Below are 10,008 nucleotides of genomic sequence, written 5' to 3'. Positions count from 1 at the left end.
AATTAAAGAACAACGGTATTTTGAGTAATAAACGATTTTAACTAAATTAACTAGAAGAAATACGAAACAAATACTTATAAAATGTCACTCTGAAAGAAAATGCATTAAAATACCTCTCAAAGAAAACTACAATAGAATAATAAAAGCCATCTTCTTGTCTAACCAATAAGGAAAGTAACCAGTTTCTTCTTAAACTGTTGGTTGAGCTATTATGTGTCATGATTTGCATACGAGCAACTTAGGACAGTGGAGAATTCGCATTTCTTATCTCTGTAGTCGCAGTATTTTATCGCAATGTCCCTCTTTTCTTCCAATGCAGTCATAACAGAGAGCAAAACCGAGACACTTTTTTTCCATACATTGTAGACGCAACTATGCGCCGATTTCTCAAGGCAATTTAACGCAAAGAAAATCCCATTTTTGCAGACAAGTGAAGTTTTTGCAAAGTGGAGCACATTTTCAAGGAATTACAGTTCAAAGAAGAGCTCCCTTCTTCCGAGCAGTGAATAATTCTCTCACAATATAATACAAAATATTTTCGTGTTATTCAAAATAAATAGAACAATTTCAAATACGAATTTTTAAAATCACACTTTCTAGAAAGAAAGACGATGCAGAAATTTTACGAACGGAAAACATATCAAAAATCTACTGTTTCATTATAATTATGGATTTATTTAAAATTACAGTGTTGTGCCTTTCTTACATCTGTAAAACCCAGATATTTATTGCGCGGAATATTGCAGTTTTACTGAAACAACACAACGACAATTATGTTCAACAGGTTTAAACTTTTCATGCACAGAAAGAGAAATATGCGCATATTTCTCCTCGCTGATGCCAAGTATATATTACTGAAACGTAGCTTACGTTAAAAACTCAGTGGTAGTTCCATTAGGGTCTTCCCATTACGATTTTTAGTGACGCGGTGGGTACAAGAAATCCAAGTGCAGTGACATCTCACAAGTGACTAGCGAGTATAATAAGTCTAAAACAAGCTTCAGACACACAGTGTGAGATCCATGTGCATAAAAACATAGAACGAATATCGATTCAGTTTTAAACACGTATCGTTTTCGAATTAGCAATTTTCTATCAGCAACGTGTTCAATTAAAGACAACCGCTTTAACAAACGCAGACTCTAAACTAAGAAATCAACAAACGTTTTGTTGTCTGTTCGTTTCATACTTTCAGCAGATAGACTAACAACAATGTCAGGTTATACATTTGTTCGTGAAGTCAATATTGGAACGTAGTATTACAAAAAAGCACTGGCTTTCCAATATAGTATAAGTTGTTAATCTAACTGATTTTTCCCTATAATTATTCTACGAAAACGCTAATAATTCATTTCACAAATGATCTTAACTTTGATTGGCTCATAGAGGAATTTACCGACTGCCTCTGTTGGACATTTCCCAGAATTTATTTATTTCAGTCAGCTGTAAAATAGCTGTCATGCCCCATCATTATCGAAAGCAAACAAGAAATGGCTAACAGATGTTTTAACATTAAAACGTTTCTCTTATACCCAATATTTCATCGAGAAACAAAACTAAGAGCGACAACTCGCACTAAAATTAATGCACCACAAAAGTGGACCTGAGAGTCGCTTCTTCAAGTCTATTTTTATCCATAGATTGAGCCTATAGGCTCATTGTAATGTTCCCCTCCACGGTAATCTTTAGTAAAGGCGAAAGATTAATACGAATTGAAGGAAACCTGAGCATTGAAGTTACTTTTCCCAAACGCCTCTACTTATACAAACAATTTCTAAACGTTTCGTGGGTGTTACACGAATTAGACATCGTCATGTAGATTTCACCTTCATACTTCTTAAAATGTGATCAAACTTTTAAGTTCTACCATTTTTATTACCTTGTTTTTGTTTTTAAATAAGAATGTCAATTGTATTGTAGAAAACGTACCAAACTTCTCGAAACGATAACAATGTGGACAAGTTCGCCCTTATCGTCCGAAAAGGGAGAGAACGATGTATTTTAGAAAAGAGCATTAAAACTCCGGTTACGTTATATTAGAGTGAGACTAACTGTCTTGTTAGACGCAAAATTTTATCTGATGTTCTAGGTGTTTCTGCTGCATTATAGCCTTTAAAGTTAAGAGTAAAAAGCTATATGTAATCGGGAGTAATCCATTTAACTCTGATCGAAAAACTAGTTGTATAACTGAAGCGTAAATTTCTCAAATATCTGGGAATTTACTTTCTAATCTTATGATAACCAGGAACATCAATAACTAAACAACTGTATGAAACGTATTTATTTCTTCCCGTATGCTCCTGAAACGGCGTTAGTTAGAACAACGTCCAAGATTTCTCAAAGTCTAATCACAGTTTAGGGGTTCGAGTTTGTGCGAAAATGCGCGATCCTTGTTGGACATCGCTTGATGTGTACAACGTCTGCCGTTAACCTAAATCTTACAAAGAGAAATCTAGAAACAGAAGTATCTTCGAATGCTGTTTTCATAAGTCATTATCTTTAGTATTTGGCCGCTACCACTCTTGCTTGTGTTCCGTTATTCTTTGCTGTGCACGTGACACGAAAGTACTTGAACGTGTGCTCACGTTTTAACGATTCAAAGTCCACGTTAACTGTCTATTATCTTGTACATGTGTTGACGAAGTTTCTTAAATTAAAGAACAACGGTATTTTGAGTAATAAACGATTTTAACTAAATTAACTAGAAGAAATACAGAAACAAATACTTATAAAATGTCACTTTGAAAAGAAAATGCATTAAAATACCTCTCAAAGAAAACTACGATAGAATAATACAAGCCATCTTCTTGTCTAACCAATAAAGAAAGTAACCAGTTTCTTCTTAAACTGTTGGTTGAGCTATTATGTGTCATGATTTGCATACGAGCAACTTAGGACAGTGGAGAATTCGCATTTCTTATCTCTGTAGTCGCAGTATTTTATCGCAATGTCCCTCTTTTCTTCCAATGCAGTCATAACAGAGAGCAAAACCGAGACACTTTTTTTCCATACATTGTAGACGCAACTATGCGCCGATTTCTCAAGGCAATTTAACGCAAAGAAAATCCCATTTTTGCAGACAAGTGAAGTTTTTGCAAAGTGGAGCACTTTTTCAGGGAATTACAGTTCAAAGAAGAGCTCCCTTCTTCCGAGCAGTGTATAATTCTCTCACAATATAATACAAAATATTTTCGTGTTATTCAAAATAAATAGACCAATTTCAAATACGAATTTTTAAAATCACACTTTCTAGAAAGAAAGACGATGCAGAAATTTTACGAACGGAAAACATATCAAAAATCCACTGTTTCATTTTAATTATGTATTTATTTAAAATTACAGTGTTGTGCCTTTCTTACATCTGTAAAACCCAGATATTTATTGCGCGGAATATTGCAGTTTTACTGAAACAACACAACGACAATTATGTTCAACAGGTTTAAACTTTTCATGCACCGAAAGAGAAATATGCGCATATTTCTCCTCGCTGATGCCAAGTATATATTACTGAAACGTAGCTTACGTTAAAAACTCAGTGTGTGTGTGTCACGTTACGGCCTAGTTCTCGAAACAGACGGAGTCATGAAAGCCTAAATGCATTTATCGAGATAGAATGGTAGTTCCATTAGGGTCTTCCCATTACGATTTTTAGTGACGCGGTGGGTACAAGAAATCCAAGTGCAGTGACATCTCACAAGTGACTAGCGAGTATAATAAGTCTAAAACAAGCTTCAGACACACAGTGTGAGATCCATGTGCATAAAACATAGAACGAATATCGATTCAGTTTTAAACACGTATCGTTTTCGAATTAGCAATTTTCTATCAGCAACGTGTTCAATTAAAGACAACCGCTTTAACAAACGCAGACTCTAAACTAAGAAATCAACAAACGTTTTGTTGTCTGTTCGTTTCATACTTTCAGCAGATAGACTAACAACAATGTCAGGTTATACATTTGTTCGTGAAGTCATTATTGGAACGTAGTATTACGAAAAAGCACTGGCTTTCCAATATAGTACAAGTTGTTAATCTAACTGATTTTTCCCTATAATTATTCTACGAAAACGCTAATAATTCATTTCACAAATGATCTTAACTTTGATTGGCTCATAGAGGAATTTACCGACTGCCTCTGTTGGACATTTCCCAGAATTTATTTATTTCAGTCAGCTGTAAAATAGCTGTCATGCCCCATCATTATCGAAAGCAAACAAGAAATGGCTAACAGATGTTTTAACATTAAAACGTTTCTCTTATACCCAATATTTCATCGAGAAACAAAACTAAGAGCGACAACTCGCACTAAAATTAATGCACCACAAAAGTGGACCTGAGAGTCGCTTCTTCAAGTCTATTTTTATCCATAGATTGTTGTCTCACAAAAGTGAGACTTCAAAAATTCGCCTATAGGCTCATTGTAATGTTCCCCTCCACGGTAATCTTTAGTAAAAGGCGAAAGATTAATACGAATTGAAGGGAAACCTGAGCATTGAAGTTACTTTTCCCAAACGCCTCTACTTATACAAACAATTTCTAAACGTTTCGTGGGTGTTACACGAATTAGACATCGTCATGTAGATTTCACCTTCATACTTCTTAAAATGTGATCAAACTTTTAAGTTCTACCATTTTTATTACCTTGTTTTTGTTTTAAATAAGAATGTCAATTGTATTGTAGAAAACGTACCAAACTTCTCGAAACGATAACAATGTGGACAAGTTCGCCCTTATCGTCCGAAAAGGGAGAGAACGATATATTTTAGAAAAGAGCATTAAAACTCCGGTTACGTTATATTAGAGTGAGACTAACTGTCTTGTTAGACGCAAAATTTTATCTGATGTTCTAGGTGTTTCTGCTGCATTATAGCCTTTAAAGTTAAGAGTAAAAAGCTATATGTAATCGGGAGTAATCCATTTAACTCTGATCGAAAAACTAGTTGTATAACTGAAGCGTAAATTTCTCAAATATCTGGGAATTTACTTTCTAATCTTATGATAACCAGGAACATCAATAACTAAACAACTGTATGAAACGTATTTATTTCTTCCCGTATGCTCCTGAAACGGCGTTAGTTAGAACAACGTCCAAGATTTCTCAAAGTCTAATCACAGTTTAGGGGTTCGAGTTTGTGCGAAAATGCGCGATCCTTGTTGGACATCGCTTGATGTGTACAACGTCTGCCGTTAACCTAAATCTTACAAAGAGATATCTAGAAACAGAAGTATCTTCGAATGCTGTTTTCATAAGTCATTATCTTTAGTATTTGGCCGCTACCACTCTTGCTTGTGTTCCGTTATTCTTTGCTGTGCACGTGACACGAAAGTACTTGAACGTGTGCTCACGTTTTAACGATTCAAAGTCCACGTTAACTGTCTATTATCTTGTACATGTGTTGACGAAGTTTCTTAAATTAAAGAACAACGGTATTTTGAGTAATAAACGATTTTAACTAAATTAACTAGAAGAAATACGAAACAAATACTTATAAAAATGTCACTCTGAAAAGAAAATGCATTAAAATACCTCTCAAAGAAAACTACAATAGAATAATACAAGCCATCTTCTTGTCTAACCAATAAAGAAAGTAACCAGTTTCTTCTTAAACTGTTGGTTGAGCTATTATGTGTCATGATTTGCATACGAGCAACTTAGGACAGTGGAGAATTCGCATTTCTTATCTCTGTAGTCGCAGTATTTTATCGCAATGTCCCTCTTTTCTTCCAATGCAGTCATAACAGAGAGCAAAACCGAGACACTTTTTTTCCATACATTGTAGACGCAACTATGCGCCGATTTCTCAAGGCAATTTAACGCAAAGAAAATCCCATTTTTGCAGACAAGTGAAGTTTTTGCAAAGTGGAGCACTTTGTTCAGGGAATTACAGTTCAAAGAAGAGCTCCCTTCTTCCGAGCAGTGTATAATTCTCTCACAATATAATACAAAATATTTTGGTGTTATTCAAAATAAATAGACCAATTTCAAATACGAATTTTTAAAATCACACTTTCTAGAAAGAAAGACGATGCAGAAATTTTACGAACGGAAAACATATAAAAAATCCACTGTTTCATTTTAATTATGTATTTATTTAAAATTACAGTGTTGTGCCTTTCTTACATCTGTAAAACCCAGATATTTATTGCGCGGAATATTGCAGTTTTACTGAAACAACACAACGACAATTATGTTCAACAGGTTTAAACTTTTCATGCACCGAAAGAGAAATATGCGCATATTTCTCCTCGCTGATGCCAAGTATATATTACTGAAACGTAGCTTACGTTAAAAACTCAGTGTGTGTGTGTCACGTTACGGCCTAGTTCTCGAAACAGACGGAGTCATGAAAGCCTAAATGCATTTATCGAGATAGAATGGTAGTTCCATTAGGGTCTTCCCATTACGATTTTTAGTGACGCGGTGGGTACAAGAAATCCAAGTGCAGTGACATCTCACAAGTGACTAGCGAGTATAATAAGTCTAAAACAAGCTTCAGACACACAGTGTGAGATCCAAGTGCATGAAAACATAGAACGAATATCGATTCAGTTTTAAACACGTATCGTTTTCGAATTAGCAATTTTCTATCAGCAACGTGTTCAATTAAAGACAACCGCTTTAACAAACGCAGACTCTAAACTAAGAAATCAACAAACGTTTTGTTGTCTGTTCGTTTCATACTTTCAGCAGATAGACTAACAACAATGTCAGGTTATACATTTGTTCGTGAAGTCATTATTGGAACGTAGTATTACGAAAAAGCACTGGCTTTCCAATATAGTACAAGTTGTTAATCTAACTGATTTTTCCCTATAATTATTCTACGAAAACGCTAATAATTCATTTCACAAATGATCTTAACTTTGATTGGCTCATAGAGGAATTTACCGACTGCCTCTGTTGGACATTTCCCAGAATTTATTTATTTCAGTCAGCTGTAAAATAGCTGTCATGCCCCATCATTATCGAAAGCAAACAAGAAATGGCTAACAGATGTTTTAACATTAAAACGTTTCTCTTATACCCAATATTTCATCGAGAAACAAAACTAAGAGCGACAACTCGCACTAAAATTAATGCACCACAAAAGTGGACCTGAGAGTCGCTTCTTCAAGTCTATTTTTATCCATAGATTGTTGTCTCACAAAAGTGAGACTTCAAAAATTCGCCTATAGGCTCATTGTAATGTTCCCCTCCACGGTAATCTTTAGTAAAAGGCGAAAGATTAATACGAATTGAAGGAAACCTGAGCATTGAAGTTACTTTTCCCAAACGCCTCTACTTATACAAACAATTTCTAAACGTTTCGTGGGTGTTACACGAATTAGACATCGTCATGTAGATTTCACCTTCATACTTCTTAAAATGTGATCAAACTTTTAAGTTCTACCATTTTATTACCTTGTTTTTGTTTTAAATAAGAATGTCAATTGTATTGTAGAAAACGTACCAAACTTCTCGAAACGATAACAATGTGGACAAGTTCGCCCTTATCGTCCGAAAAGGGAGAGAACGATATATTTTAGAAAAGAGCATTAAAACTCCGGTTACGTTATATTAGAGTGAGACTAACTGTCTTGTTAGACGCAAAATTTTATCTGATGTTCTAGGTGTTTCTGCTGCATTATAGCCTTTAAAGTTAAGAGTAAAAAGCTATATGTAATCGGGAGTAATCCATTTAACTCTGATCGAAAAACTAGTTGTATAACTGAAGCGTAAATTTCTCAAATATCTGGGAATTTACTTTCTAATCTTATGATAACCAGGAACATCAATAACTAAACAACTGTATGAAACGTATTTATTTCTTCCCGTATGCTCCTGAAACGGCGTTAGTTAGAACAACGTCCAAGATTTCTCAAAGTCTAATCACAGTTTAGGGGTTCGAGTTTGTGCGAAAATGCGCGATCCTTGTTGGACATCGCTTGATGTGTACAACGTCTGCCGTTAACCTAAATCTTACAAAGAGAAATCTAGAAACAGAAGTATCTTCGAATGCTGTTTTCATAAGTCATTATCTTTAGTATTTGGCCGCTACCACTCTTGCTTGTGTTCCGTTATTCTTTGCTGTGCACGTGACACGAAAGTACTTGAACGTGTGCTCACGTTTTAACGATTCAAAGTCCACGTTAACTGTCTATTATCTTGTACATGTGTTGACGAAGTTTCTTAAATTAAAGAACAACGGTATTTTGAGTAATAAACGATTTTAACTAAATTAACTAGAAAAAATACGAAACAAATACTTATAAAATGTCACTCTGAAAAGAAAATGCATTAAAATACCTCTCAAAGAAAACTACAATAGAATAATACAAGCCATCTTCTTGTCTAACCAATAAAGAAAGTAACCAGTTTCTTCTTAAACTGTTGGTTGAGCTATTATGTGTCATGATTTGCATACGAGCAACTTAGGACAGTGGAGAATTCGCATTTCTTATCTCTGTAGTCGCAGTATTTTATCGCAATGTCCCTCTTTTCTTCCAATGCAGTCATAACAGAGAGCAAAACCGAGACACTTTTTTTCCATACATTGTAGACGCAACTATGCGCCGATTTCTCAAGGCAATTTAACGCAAAGAAAATCCCATTTTGCAGACAAGTGAAGTTTTGCAAAGTGGAGCACTTTTCAGGGAATTACAGTTCAAAGAAGAGCTCCCTTCTTCCGAGCAGTGTATAATTCTCTCACAATATAATACAAAATATTTTGGTGTTATTCAAAATAAATAGACCAATTTCAAATACGAATTTTAAAATCACACTTTCTAGAAAGAAAGACGATGCAGAAATTTTACGAACGGAAAACATATAAAAATCCACTGTTTCATTTTAATTATGTATTTATTTAAAATTACAGTGTTGTGCCTTTCTTACATCTGTAAAACCCAGATATTTATTGCGCGGAATATTGCAGTTTTACTGAAACAACACAACGACAATTATGTTCAACAGGTTTAAACTTTTCATGCACCGAAAGAGAAATATGCGCATATTTCTCCTCGCTGATGCCAAGTATATATTACTGAAACGTAGCTTACGTTAAAACTCAGTGTGTGTGTGTCACGTTACGGCCTAGTTCTCGAAACAGACGGAGTCATGAAAGCCTAAATGCATTTATCGAGATAGAATGGTAGTTCCATTAGGGTCTTCCCATTACGATTTTTAGTGACGCGGTGGGTACAAGAAATCCAAGTGCAGTGACATCTCACAAGTGACTAGCGAGTATAATAAGTCTAAAACAAGCTTCAGACACACAGTGTGAGATCCAAGTGCATAAAACATAGAACGAATATCGATTCAGTTTTAAACACGTATCGTTTTCGAATTAGCAATTTTCTATCAGCAACGTGTTCAATTAAAGACAACCGCTTTAACAAACGCAGACTCTAAACTAAGAAATCAACAAACGTTTTGTTGTCTGTTCGTTTCATACTTTCAGCAGATAGACTAACAACAATGTCAGGTTATACATTTGTTCGTGAAGTCATTATTGGAACGTAGTATTACGAAAAAGCACTGGCTTTCCAATATAGTACAAGTTGTTAATCTAACTGATTTTTCCCTATAATTATTCTACGAAAACGCTAATAATTCATTTCACAAATGATCTTAACTTTGATTGGCTCATAGAGGAATTTACCGACTGCCTCTGTTGGACATTTCCCAGAATTTATTTATTTCAGTCAGCTGTAAAATAGCTGTCATGCCCCATCATTATCGAAAGCAAACAAGAAATGGCTAACAGATGTTTTAACATTAAAACGTTTCTCTTATACCCAATATTTCATCGAGAAACAAAACTAAGAGCGACAACTCGCACTAAAATTAATGCACCACAAAAGTGGACCTGAGAGTCGCTTCTTCAAGTCTATTTTTATCCATAGATTGTTGTCTCACAAAAGTGAGACTTCAAAAATTCGCCTATAGGCTCATTGTAATGTTCCCCTCCACGGTAATCTTTAGTAAAAGGCGAAAGATTAATACGAATTGAAGGGAAACCTGAGCAT

General features: G+C 34.9%; 3 non-coding genes and 1 pseudogene across 3 annotated transcripts; all 4 read right to left on the bottom strand.

Moving 5' to 3' along the window:
• Positions 1-1,620: 1,620 nt before the first annotated feature.
• Positions 1,621-1,731, bottom strand: LOC143254661 (U5 spliceosomal RNA; annotated as a pseudogene).
• A 2,645-nt stretch (positions 1,732-4,376) lies between these two features.
• Positions 4,377-4,493, bottom strand: LOC143254679 (U5 spliceosomal RNA). The gene has a single exon (XR_013030325.1). It is a non-coding gene; the product is annotated as a U5 spliceosomal RNA (small nuclear RNA).
• Positions 4,494-7,139: 2,646 nt separating this feature from the next.
• On the bottom strand, positions 7,140-7,255 carry LOC143254704 (U5 spliceosomal RNA). Its single transcript, XR_013030351.1, has one exon. It is a non-coding gene; the product is annotated as a U5 spliceosomal RNA (small nuclear RNA).
• Positions 7,256-9,891: 2,636 nt separating this feature from the next.
• Positions 9,892-10,008, bottom strand: LOC143254678 (U5 spliceosomal RNA). The gene has a single exon (XR_013030324.1). It is a non-coding gene; the product is annotated as a U5 spliceosomal RNA (small nuclear RNA).

The sequence above is a fragment of the Tachypleus tridentatus genome, chromosome 6 (assembly GCF_004210375.1).
Source record: "Tachypleus tridentatus isolate NWPU-2018 chromosome 6, ASM421037v1, whole genome shotgun sequence".
Lineage (NCBI taxonomy): Eukaryota > Metazoa > Arthropoda > Merostomata > Xiphosura > Limulidae > Tachypleus > Tachypleus tridentatus.
Note: the sequence above shows the minus strand (reverse complement) of the source record. Positions and strands in the feature narration are given on the sequence as shown.